General features: G+C 42.9%; 1 protein-coding gene across 4 annotated transcripts in view; it reads left to right on the top strand.

The window, feature by feature from the left end:
* RHOBTB1 (Rho related BTB domain containing 1) overlaps positions 1–11253 on the top strand; it is a 76815-nt gene that overhangs the window by 19600 nt on the left and 45962 nt on the right. The gene's annotated exons all lie outside the window — the stretch shown is intronic.

Genomic DNA, 11253 nt, shown 5'->3' on the forward strand with positions numbered 1-11253 from the left:
GCACTTGGCACATGCACTGTAGCTTGCTAAGCAGCCTAGGGGCTGAAGGGTGGTTTTGTCCTGCTGTGTCTATGGAGTCTGTTGTGGGTTGCTGTGACAACAGCTAGAGGCTGCCATGAGGGGCTTGCAACGCACAGATTATTTGGTGTCTGATCTGGCAGAGCCTGGTGGGGGGAGAGGTGCCACTATAAACTGATTGTTAGGTTAACATCACTGCAGTTTATCTACATAGTGTGGCAGCAAACATCCAGACTAAAGAAATGCCCAATTATTGAACTGGTGCAAGGTAGTCACCTGAGAGTTCAGACTTGACTTTTGCTGGTCAAAACATCAGCTGTGTCTTTGGATCTGGCCTTACACAACTACTTATTAAACAACAATATCCTTGAAGTTCTACATATGGTTACAGCAAGAACTACAAAGTGATGCCAAAATCTTCTCAGTGGCTCTGTTCATCCTCAGCTTGTGTACAATTCCTGGACATTCAGCTGAATCAAAGCCAGCCGTTCAGCCTGAGGTGGAAATTACTTTGTTCAGTGAGCTCTCAGATATTTATCAGGTTCCGAACTCTTTCTAGGAAAAAGGCATTTGGGGAGAATCCTGCCAAATAGTGTGAGGACTGGAAAATGAGCATGGACTATTTGCAGTTAAAGATTAGTAGAACAGAGCATATTAAATGTGAGTTACAAGTGTGGGTGGGGGGAGGGAGATACAGTATTACCCATGGAAAGAGAATTGGTTAGTTTCTCCATTATATTTTTTGCACTTCCTGTATGCCTGGTTCTGCAGTCATTATATGTGTAAATTGCCAGTAACCTCATCAGGAATTACACTCATGCTAGGGATGCAGAAATAGGCCTATTAATTTTTTTTAAATGCTTAATTGGTGAGAACTGAGTGAATTCATATAGCAGAGTTCCCCATGATCTTAAATATTTTTTGGGAAAAAAACAACGTGGGGGCCTCTACCAGCTCTGGTAAAGTTCCTTTTGCTGCTTCAAGTACTGTGTTTGGATCCCAGAATGGAAATGACTTAGGGTATGGCTACACTGGCGATTTGCAGCGCTGGAAAGCCTCCACCAGCGCTGCAATTAGTAAGTGGCCACACCTGCAGGGCACTTCGAGCGCTGCAACTCCCTGGCTGCAGCGCTGGCCGTACACCTCACTCAGCATGGGGAATAAGGATTCCAGCGCTGGTGCTGCAGCTCTGGTCATCACGTGTGGCCACGCACCAGCGCTGTGATTGGCCTCCAGGGTATAAGGATGTATCCCAGAATGCTTTTATAAATTACTCTCTTTGTTTTGTTATGCAGCCTCTCTTTGTTTTGTTGTGAACGAGCTCCACGGAGCTCTGTTGCCATTACTGCTTATCTAAAAAACAAACAGAGCTCCTGTTTGCTGTGATCATCTGTACCTGGCTGTAAACAATCAAATGAGAGGCAGGCAGGGAGCGTATGAAACAGTGGGGAGTCGTGTTGGCTGCAGGCTGTTTGCAATTAAGAGTTAAGACTAAGAGGTCAGAAAAATGTTCTGATTTTTCAAGGCAGGAAGCTAAACACACAGTGTTGGCTCCAAAAATCCACTCTCTCTCTCCCCCCGCTCCCTGTCACACTAGACCCCACTCCACCCCCCTCTTTTGAAAAGCATGTTACGGCCACTTGAATGCTGGGATAGCTGCCCATAATGCATCACTCCCAACAGTGCTGCTAATGCTGCAAATGTGGCCACACACCAGCGCTGGTAGCTGTGAGTGTGACCACACACCAGCGCTGCTCCTACACAGCTGGATGACCAGCGCTGCAAACTACCAGCGCTGCAAACCGTAAGTGTAGCCATACCCTTATAGTCCAGTGCACATACTAGAGTGGGGGAGACCCTGGATCTAGTCTCCCATCTCCAGTCATTCTTTCTTTATACGGAGTGCAACAATTTCAGCTGGAGAGATTGAGGCGCACCACATCAGAATATCGTAAGGCTCAGTGGTTAGATCACTCTCATGAGAGGTTGGAGACCCCTATTCATATCCTTTCTCCATATCGGGCAGAGAGAGGGGAATTGAACCTGCGTTTCCCACATCCGCTGTAAGAGCTCTAACCACAGGATTAAAGGTTATCGGGTGGACGGCGTTCCTTCTCCAGCCATTTTGTGTGGAGTGAGGCAGGCGCCTAACTCATTCTCTCAAAAATCAACTTAGGTACCTATCTCTCCCTAGGCATCTAACTCAGGCTTTGTGGATCACAGTTTTCCTGTGATTTTTCTACTTAGGTGCTATGACACTCAGTATTGCAATGCCAAAGTCTCTTTATGGATCCCACCTCTGGGTCTGTTACCCCTTCACAGAAGTAGGATTTGGTGGTGCAGCTGCTCTAGGACCTCGGGACCAGTGCTGACACCCCAGGAGCTTAATCATATCCTTTCCCAGAGCTCCAGCCTTGTGGGCACTCTGGTTTACAATTTACCATGCCAGGGATATGTGATAGTCGAAGAATACAACTCACAGATTTTGCAAAGGTTTCTACCACAACTATATTTTACTTAGCACAAGAAATAGACAGCTCTATTTCAGAGGTGGGCAAACTACAGCCCGCAGGCCACATCCAGCCCTTGAGTTCCCAGGCAGGAGGCTAGCCCCCGGTCCCTCCCCTGCTGTTCCTCCTCCCCCACAGCCTCAGCTCACCGCGCCGCCAGTGCTCTGGCCCACCACTCCTGCATGTCTGTCTGAGAGACCCTTTCTTTTCTAACCTCTGCTCGACTTTGTCACGTGATCCCCCTGATCACATCCTCAGGTGATCAGAGTCTTCCAGAAGTGATCTGTTGCTTAGGTACCAGCTCAATGAGGAGTCCTTGTGGTATGCCAACATTTTTATGGCTAACTTAGAACAACGCTTCCTCAGCTCTCGTCCCCTAGCGCCCCTACTCTATTTGCACTTCATTGATGACATCATCATCATCTGGACCCATGGGAAGGAGGTCCTTGAGGAATTCCACCAGGAGTTCAACAATTTCCACCCCACCATCAACCTCAGCCTAGACCAGTCCACACAAGAAATCCATTTCCTGGACACTACAATGCAAATAAGCGATGGTCAAATAACCACCACCCTATACTGGAAACCTACTGACTGCTATACTTACCTACATGCCTCCAGCTTTCATCCAGACCACATCAAATGATCCATTGTCTACAGCCAAGCTCTAAGATACAACCGCATTTGCTCCAATCCCTCAGACAAACACCTACAGGATCTCTATCAAGCATTCTTAAAACTACAATGCCCTGGTGAAGTGACGAAACAGATTGACAGAGCTAGAAGGGTACCCAGAAGTCACCTACTACAGGACAGGCCCAACAAAGAAAGTAATAGAATGCCACTAGCCATCACCTACAGCCCCCAACTAAAACTTCTCCAGCGCATCATCAGGGATCTACAACCTATCCTGAAAGATGATCCCTCACTCTCACAGACCTTGGGAGACAGGCCAGTCCTTGCTTACAGACAGCCCTCCAACCTGAAGCAAATGCTCACCAGCAACTACACACCATCCAACAAAAATACTAACCCAGGAACCAATCCCTGCAACAAATCCCATTGCCAACTCTGTCCGCATATCTATTCAAGGGACACCATCATAGGACCTAACCACATCAGCCACGCAATCAGGGGCTCGTTCACCTGCACATCTACCAATGTGATATATGCCGTCACATGCCAGCAATGCCCCTCTGCCATGTACATTGGCCAAACCGGGCAGTCTCTACACAAAAGAATAAATGGACACAACTCAGACATCAAGAATTGTAACATTCAAAAAACAGTAGGAGAACACTTCAGTCTCCCTGGTCACTCAATAACAGACTTAAAAGTGGCAATTCTTCAACAAAAAAATTTCAAAAACAGACTTCAATGAGAAACTGCAGAACTGGAATTCATTTGCAAACTGGACACCATCAAATTAGGCCTGAATAAAGAGTGGGAGTGGATGGGTCACTACAAAAAGTAATTTTCCCTCTGCTGATAGTCAGACCTTCTTGTCAGCTGTTGGAAATGGCCAACATCCACCTTGATTGCATTGCCCTCATTAACACTGCAAAAGTAATTTTCCCTCTCTTGATATTTCACCCCTTCTCGTCAACTGTTGAGAATAGGCCACTTCCACCTTAATTGAATTGGCCTTGTTAGCATTGAGCCCCTACTTGGTAAGGCAACTCCCATCTTTTCAAGTGCTGTGTGTGTATATATATACTGCTTACTGTATTTTTCACTCCATGCATCTGATGAAGTGAGTTTTAGCCCACAAAAGCTTATGCCCAAATAAATTTGTTAGTCTCTAAGGTGCCACAAGGACTCCTCATTGTTTTTACTATCCCCTGTAGTTTCAGTCAAACATGGAGGTAAAAAGACAAGGTAGATAAGCTCCTCTTCAAAATTGAGTTAGTAGTTAAGGAAATATATATTCATGATCTCAAACTGGAATTCATAAATCGTCACAGGGCCCTAAAGAGATACAGCAATGTACTAATATAAAAAGAAATAGATATCTCAAGAGAAATTAGCCCCACCTCAGTGAGTTTTGTAAAACTCCTGCCATGTTAATACTCCAAGCTTCACTATAGTACAGTGGCTCTCAACCAGAGGTATGCTACATGCCCTTGGGAGTATGCAGATGTCTTCCAGGGGGTACATCAACTCATCTACATATTTGCCAGGTTTTACAACAGGCTACATAAAAATCACCAGCGAAGTCAGTACAAACTAAAATGTCATACAGACAATAACTTGTTTATACTGCTCTAAGTACAATACCTATATTTCAGTTGGTTTATTTTTTAATTATATGGTAAAAATTAGAAAGTAACTTTTTTTCAGTAATAGTGTGCTGTGACACTTTCGTATATTTGTCTGATTTTGTAAGCAAGTAGTTTTTAAGTGAGCTGGAACGTGGGGTTACGTAAGACAAATCAGACTCCTGAAAGGGGTACAGTAGTCTGAAAAGGTTGAGAGCCACCACTATAGTATATAGGTTGAAGAGAAATGTTGACCATTTGGTCCATATATCCTGCTAACTTTATAATTCCTGCTAATGTGTATTTTCCCACCAAACAAATGTAAGTGCTGGTGGAGCAAGAGGGCAGAGAAGCCCTGAAAATAGCAGAAGCAAAGGAGCAACTGGTTGTTATTTAACCTGCTTTCTGCTGGCTTCTACCTCCACCCAACCTGCCCAAAGCCTGTGTGAGGACCACAGTGCAAAGTATGCTTGAGGCTCTGTCATTCATCCCTGAGCATGGCCAATTAATGGGGAAGAGGAGAGGCTGAGCAGCCAGTCTTTGCAGCTTGCATGCACGAGAAGAGACTGAAAGCTCACATCAAGAAATCATGGAAATTACAGCTAGTGAGATCAGTGAAAAAAATCCCACTGTTTCCTTGGCCCCCATGAAAGGAATCAGAATACGCAGCCATGCTTAAGGAGCAAAAGTTAGCATGCTGTGTGAGAGGAAAGGGGACAGAGCATGGAGGACATGTGACGAGACCTGGGCTCTTGGTTTCTGGATGCAGATCCACGGGGTTGGAGCTTGGATTCTCCCTAGCCAGTGCTGTCCTAACCTTTCATGAGGATACTAGGACTGATTCCTCTGTGTGGTAAGAAACAACTGGGGGACATCAGAGGTTTTTGTTTGATTTGGCTTTTTTGGTGGTGGGAGGTGAGGGTTGTAATAAATCTTTCTCATTTGTTTTTTGGCAGAAAGGAAGAAATTTGGTACTAGACATTACAAGCAAAATTCTCCACTGACTTTTGTTGCTGGGTTTGCACATTGTGTAAGTGCATGACACAGCCTTGAACCTGGTGGTAACATTGACCTAAAGTCAGCTATCACAAGCCCTTCCAAGTGCTAAATATTCCAATGACTATGCAGGTCTATTGGGTTATTCCTGCCATCATTTAGTTGCATTGCTTATTATTTATATTTCTCTTATACACTCAAAAATAGGAGTGAATAAAACAGCAACTAATGTTTTTCAAAAACATAACTTATAAAACAAAAGGAAAAATATGAGAAATGTCACTTAGAGCTCAGCAAACAAGGGTATGTTAGCATTTGAGAACAGAATTTTGCTCAAAATCTGCTGAGGATCTTCAGAAACTCCATGCATTGGCTACTGCTATCCTCTGTTGTATTAACAGGGACCAGTTAGATGGTGTTGATAGTAGATAAAACATTCCATTATTAATCTAGCATATCTTCCCAACATCCTAACTTAATATCTTCTAAGTAGTCTCTCCTTCAGTACAAAATAGATCAGATCCTACTTTGGTGTAAATTGGTATAACTCCATTGAAGCTGATGGAGCTATGCCAATTTATAACAACTGAGGATCCGCCCCAAAATTCCTGTTTGCCTTACCTTGTCATGTCATTTAACCCTCATTACACTGATCCCTTGTTGTCTGTCTCTAGTACTGGCTGTTTCATTGATGCTGACAGTGTAAATTTATTACTTCTCTTTTTGCCCTCTGCCATTTGATAATTTTCCCCATCTAGGTTACACCTCATGAAAAGGTTTTGTGACAGTCTTTCACCAGCTGCTGCCATCTGTCGGGTATTTGATACCCTGCTGTGGTTTCTTTCACCAATTTATTTGGCATAGTTCTGAATTCATTAACTGAAGTATATCATACTGCAATTGTTCTTATGGCCTCTTCCTTTCCCCTCCTCCCCTTGAATCGAAGATGCCTGTGATTTCTGCCTTTTAAACAGATGTACCATATCTGTAAGTTCTTTTTCTCCTTTCATATATGCTTATAAATCCATTTAGTTTCTAAAACAAAAAGAGTTTGTTTTATATTTCAAAGTGAAAACAACTCTTTTGCTTCCCTGGCTCTATTGCATATCTGCTTTGGCTTTTGCCAGCATTCTGATATCCTAACAGTTTTTAATCTAATGCAGTGACTTCAGTTCCTGTAGAATTTAGCGCTTTTGCATCACTTCTGAATCTTCTGTGTTTGCATCTTGGGTATGCATATATACACTCTGCTGCACTTCCTAATCACCCTTGGTGGTACCAGGTTATATATTGTTTCTGTAAAGTACTTATAGTAAGAAAAGTACACCCTTAAAATAGATAGTACAGCCTTGCTGGGGGAGAAACCACAAATGCAGCCACGTTACGTATTTCTAGGAGTCTGTTTCTCAGTGAATGCTCTTCAAGGTCTCATCAGTAGGTTTTGTGGGTTGTGTTTTTTTTGTTTTTTTTAATGCTAGCATTTTCAAAGGCATCTGAGGGAGTGAAGCACCCATCTCTCATTGAATTGCATGAATTCAGGTGCTGCTCTCCATTAGATTTCTTTGAAAATGCCAGCACTAGTTTCAGTAATGGAAGATCTGTTTGCTCAAGGGTCTCCCTGTCCCCCATGTCCAAAATTGTCATTTGAGACAGACAGGGTTGGAACTATTGACAGTTCACCTTTGAGAGAGAGGAAGGCAGGGCCTTCTTTGGTGAGCATCTGAGGTTCTCAAAGCCTCCCTCGCGACCTTCAGCTCAAGGGCTCGATCCTGCAAGTCCATAGCACTAAGCCTAGTAGTTACTTTGCCAGGAGGCATCCTGTTGAAGTCAGTTTGACTCCTCACAATAATAAGTACGAACCCTAGTAGTAAGTGTTGCCAGGATCAGACCTAAATCACTGGGCTGATGCGCGAGACCGGAGGCTCTCAATTGAGGGGCCATAAGCAGATTTCAAGCAGGGCCAGCGTTAGACTTGCTAGGGCCCAGGGCAGAAAGCTCAAGCTAAAGCCCGAGCAACTTAGGCGCCCTCCCCCCCCCGCCCAGTAATGTGGGGCCACGAGCAATTGCCCTTCTTGCTGCCCCCTAATGCTGGTCCTGGCTTTTACATGCAGAAAAGCAGTTGTTGCACAGATGGGCTGTGGAGTTTTTATAGTATGTTGGGGGGCCTCAGAAAGGAAAAGGTTCAAAACCCCTGTTCTAGATTGTTGGTGTGTATTCTATGCTGGTCGGGGGAGGGTTCATATTTGGCTACTGCTATAAGAAAAATTGGGGTATGTTCTTTATTGGTTAACTTATGCTTTATAATCATCATAAGTTGGTCACAGATCTCAAAACATTTTACAAAGGAGATCAGTATTATTACCCCCGTTTTACAGATGGGGAAAACTGAGGCACAGAGGCAGAAGTGGCTTTGCAAGGTCACTCAGCAAAGCATAGGCAGCGCCAGGTCTCTTGAGTCCCCATCCAGTGCCTATACACCAGGCTACCCTGCCTCCCCTTTAGTTAAACAGATGCTATCAGCTTTAAAAACACACTGCAATCTGAATTGTTTTGTCCTGTTGATTCAAGTATGGTCTAAGATGACTATAAATTAAATTGCGTAGAGATTTTTTTTCTCCCTTTCTTTTGTTCATCTATTTTGTATACTTGATAGGGAAACTAATTATTATTTCTGGTTGAAAAATGGTAAATATTTTCTGTGAAAAGTTTCAAAAGAAATGGAAAAAAATGGTTGCTTTTGGTTTCTGAAAACTGAAAATATATATATATATATTTTTTAAAGAAAATTTGGAAAAAATGAAAATTTTCCACAAAAATATTCACTTTTAATAAAGGCCATTCTTGTTTTTTAGGAAGAAGTTTTGAAATGGAAAAAAATAACTAGCTCTATGGGTTGTGTACAAAGTGCATTTCTTCCCACGAAGTTAGCCAATCAACCTCTGATCCTGCAGTGAGATCTATGGAGGCAAATTCCTGTGCCAATGTAATGCCTCAAATGAGGATAGGCGCACACCTGCCAGGATCTTCCTGCAGGATCATGACCTTACTACATCTCTTCTGTTGTCTGTGTGGGTCTTTTACCCAGTGACAGGAGAGAGAGAATAATTTTTAAAAAGAAATTTCACTTGTAAAATCACAGCTGTTGGCAGGCAGGTTCATGGGTAGGAACTGGAACTGCTTAATGTTTTCTTTAAAAAAAAATTGACTAGATTTTAAGATAATGTTTCTTTAACATGCTTTTGGATAAAAGTGCTTTAGAAATGTAAAATTGTATTATTATTAAGGCCGGTTGGTTGGAAGAATCTGCGTGTTGTAGTAACAGCTCGGGTTTCCATGATAATAAAGGATACTCATTCAACAGTGAGAAAAAGTAAGAAAGACCCCATCAGCAAATGGAGATAGAAGAGGAGAAAGAAACAGGTAGCCATAAGCATTAGTGTAGCCCGTGAACTGGAGTTATAACCTTACACTTTATTGGACACTGCCTGCTTCACATGCCATACTTCATTCCTACAAATCAAATAGATTTATCTAGGACATTGGCGCGCTCTCTCCTCTCCTGTTTCTTCTTTGCATTTGCCTATCTGTTTCCTCTTAGTTTTCCAATAATCCCAGATGATGGTAATTTGAAAATAAAAACATCCAAAGTGGTATCTAAGATCCTTCCCAATATTTTCATCATTGATATCAGTCTGCTTCATTGGCCTCAGAAATGTACTAGCCAGATGAATTCTAAATTGGGTCCTTTGCAAAGAGCTACAGTATCTGGTTTATTTTAATCTCAGTTTTGTATAGTATTGAGTCAACCTAAAAATATCTTCACTAGGCTACTGTTGATCTACTTCATAGAATTCAGGCTTTCTGGGACCAATCTCTGATACCTTTGTTTTAATTAAGTTAGTAAAAATATCAAAAAATAAAAGGACTTTTTTATTTAATTTACATTCTTCCCATATATTCCTTTTTAGGATTCTCAGATTTCTCTTGTACTTTGTAGGTTTATTATTTTTTATCTAGACTTGCCTATTCATTTTTAACCTACTTTGTAATTATTTTTGTTTTTTTTAACACTGTAGGCTCTTTTTTTACTTAACATCTATTTTGTGACAGGCTCTAGCTTATTCTCACCAAACAAATCATTTACGTTTTTAATAAATTATGTTAAAGTAAACTGATCCAAATAACAGCGTTTGAAAGAGAATTTTAAGTATGAGAAACATTGTTTTAGCACAGACCTCTGTTTGTAGTTTTAACCAACCAGACACACTGGCTAGCTGTACTACTTCAGTTTCCTTTCCAGCACTTTAAACATTTCTACATTTCATCTGTGATGCCATGCATGAATAAAATATGAAGTAATTTAATACTTGTGATGTCAGGAGTTACTGCTTATACTGAGACCTGCAAGAAAAGGTATTTTTAAAGGTTTCCAAGTAAATCATGTACTACGCTTTTTTTTAATTTGCCTTTTCTCAACTCACTCAGTGCCCTGTGTCTGTCTTTCAGGCTAGGATACATAATTCCAAGAAAAAATGGCTTGTCTATAATTTTGGGTAGATAACAAGGTGGTAACTATTGGTTCCTTTGCAGATAAGTCCTACAGGTGGAGAGTGGGGCAGCTGAGGAACCGAATGACCCATTGTTCCCAGTGCTATTCACTGTGGCCTTGATCCTACATTTAGATCCATTTGAGCAGACCCTAGCAACTGGTGGAGCCCCTTTGCCTCAAGGTTTCACACAAAGGATCAGAGTCTTGCATGAGATTTGCTCAATGGCCAAGCAGCTGATAGGCGAGCACTTTTTCAAGTATGTGGGGCAACAGATAGTATGCTTGCAGTTTTAACTTGGGGCAAAAGTGGCCAGCTAGCCAGAAGTCCCTGTCACTCTCCCTAAGATGGCTGCTTTCCTACTGCTTGTGGAGGTGGAATGTATGTTCGGATTAGGATCACACTTGTCAGGTCTTCTCTGATGGCTTCATTTTCTCTAATGTACAAACTGTGCACATGCTGTATCATTTTCTTTCATTCCCCGGAGACCTGTTGTTTATGTTAAAGTTGTGCCAAGACACCCCATTGTGCTAGGTGCTGCATAAACACCTATGAAGGCATGTTCCTTGCCCCAAATAATTTATTGGACTCAAAGGCCCCAATCTTGCAACTGACTTTTCAGACAGATTCCTGTCCCCATATAGAAACCCTCGGCCAGTGGCAGATTAGCCACTGGGCCAACGGGGCCCGTGCCCAGGGGCCCTGACCAGTTGGGGGCCCCCGATCTTCTCCGACCACCCGGCGCTCCTGCCAGGGAGCGGGGGAAGCCCCCATGCCCTAACCCCACTCCCCAGTAGGAGCACCAGGTGGGTGGGGGAAGCCACCAACCTTGTCCCTGGCAGGAGCGCTGGGCAGGTGTGGCGGGGCAAACCCCAGTTCCCTGGCAGGAGTTGGGGGGGGGGACTGGGTGTGGCCACAGGTGGA

Source organism: Mauremys reevesii, linkage group 7 (assembly GCF_016161935.1).
Source record: "Mauremys reevesii isolate NIE-2019 linkage group 7, ASM1616193v1, whole genome shotgun sequence".
Lineage (NCBI taxonomy): Eukaryota > Metazoa > Chordata > Testudines > Geoemydidae > Mauremys > Mauremys reevesii.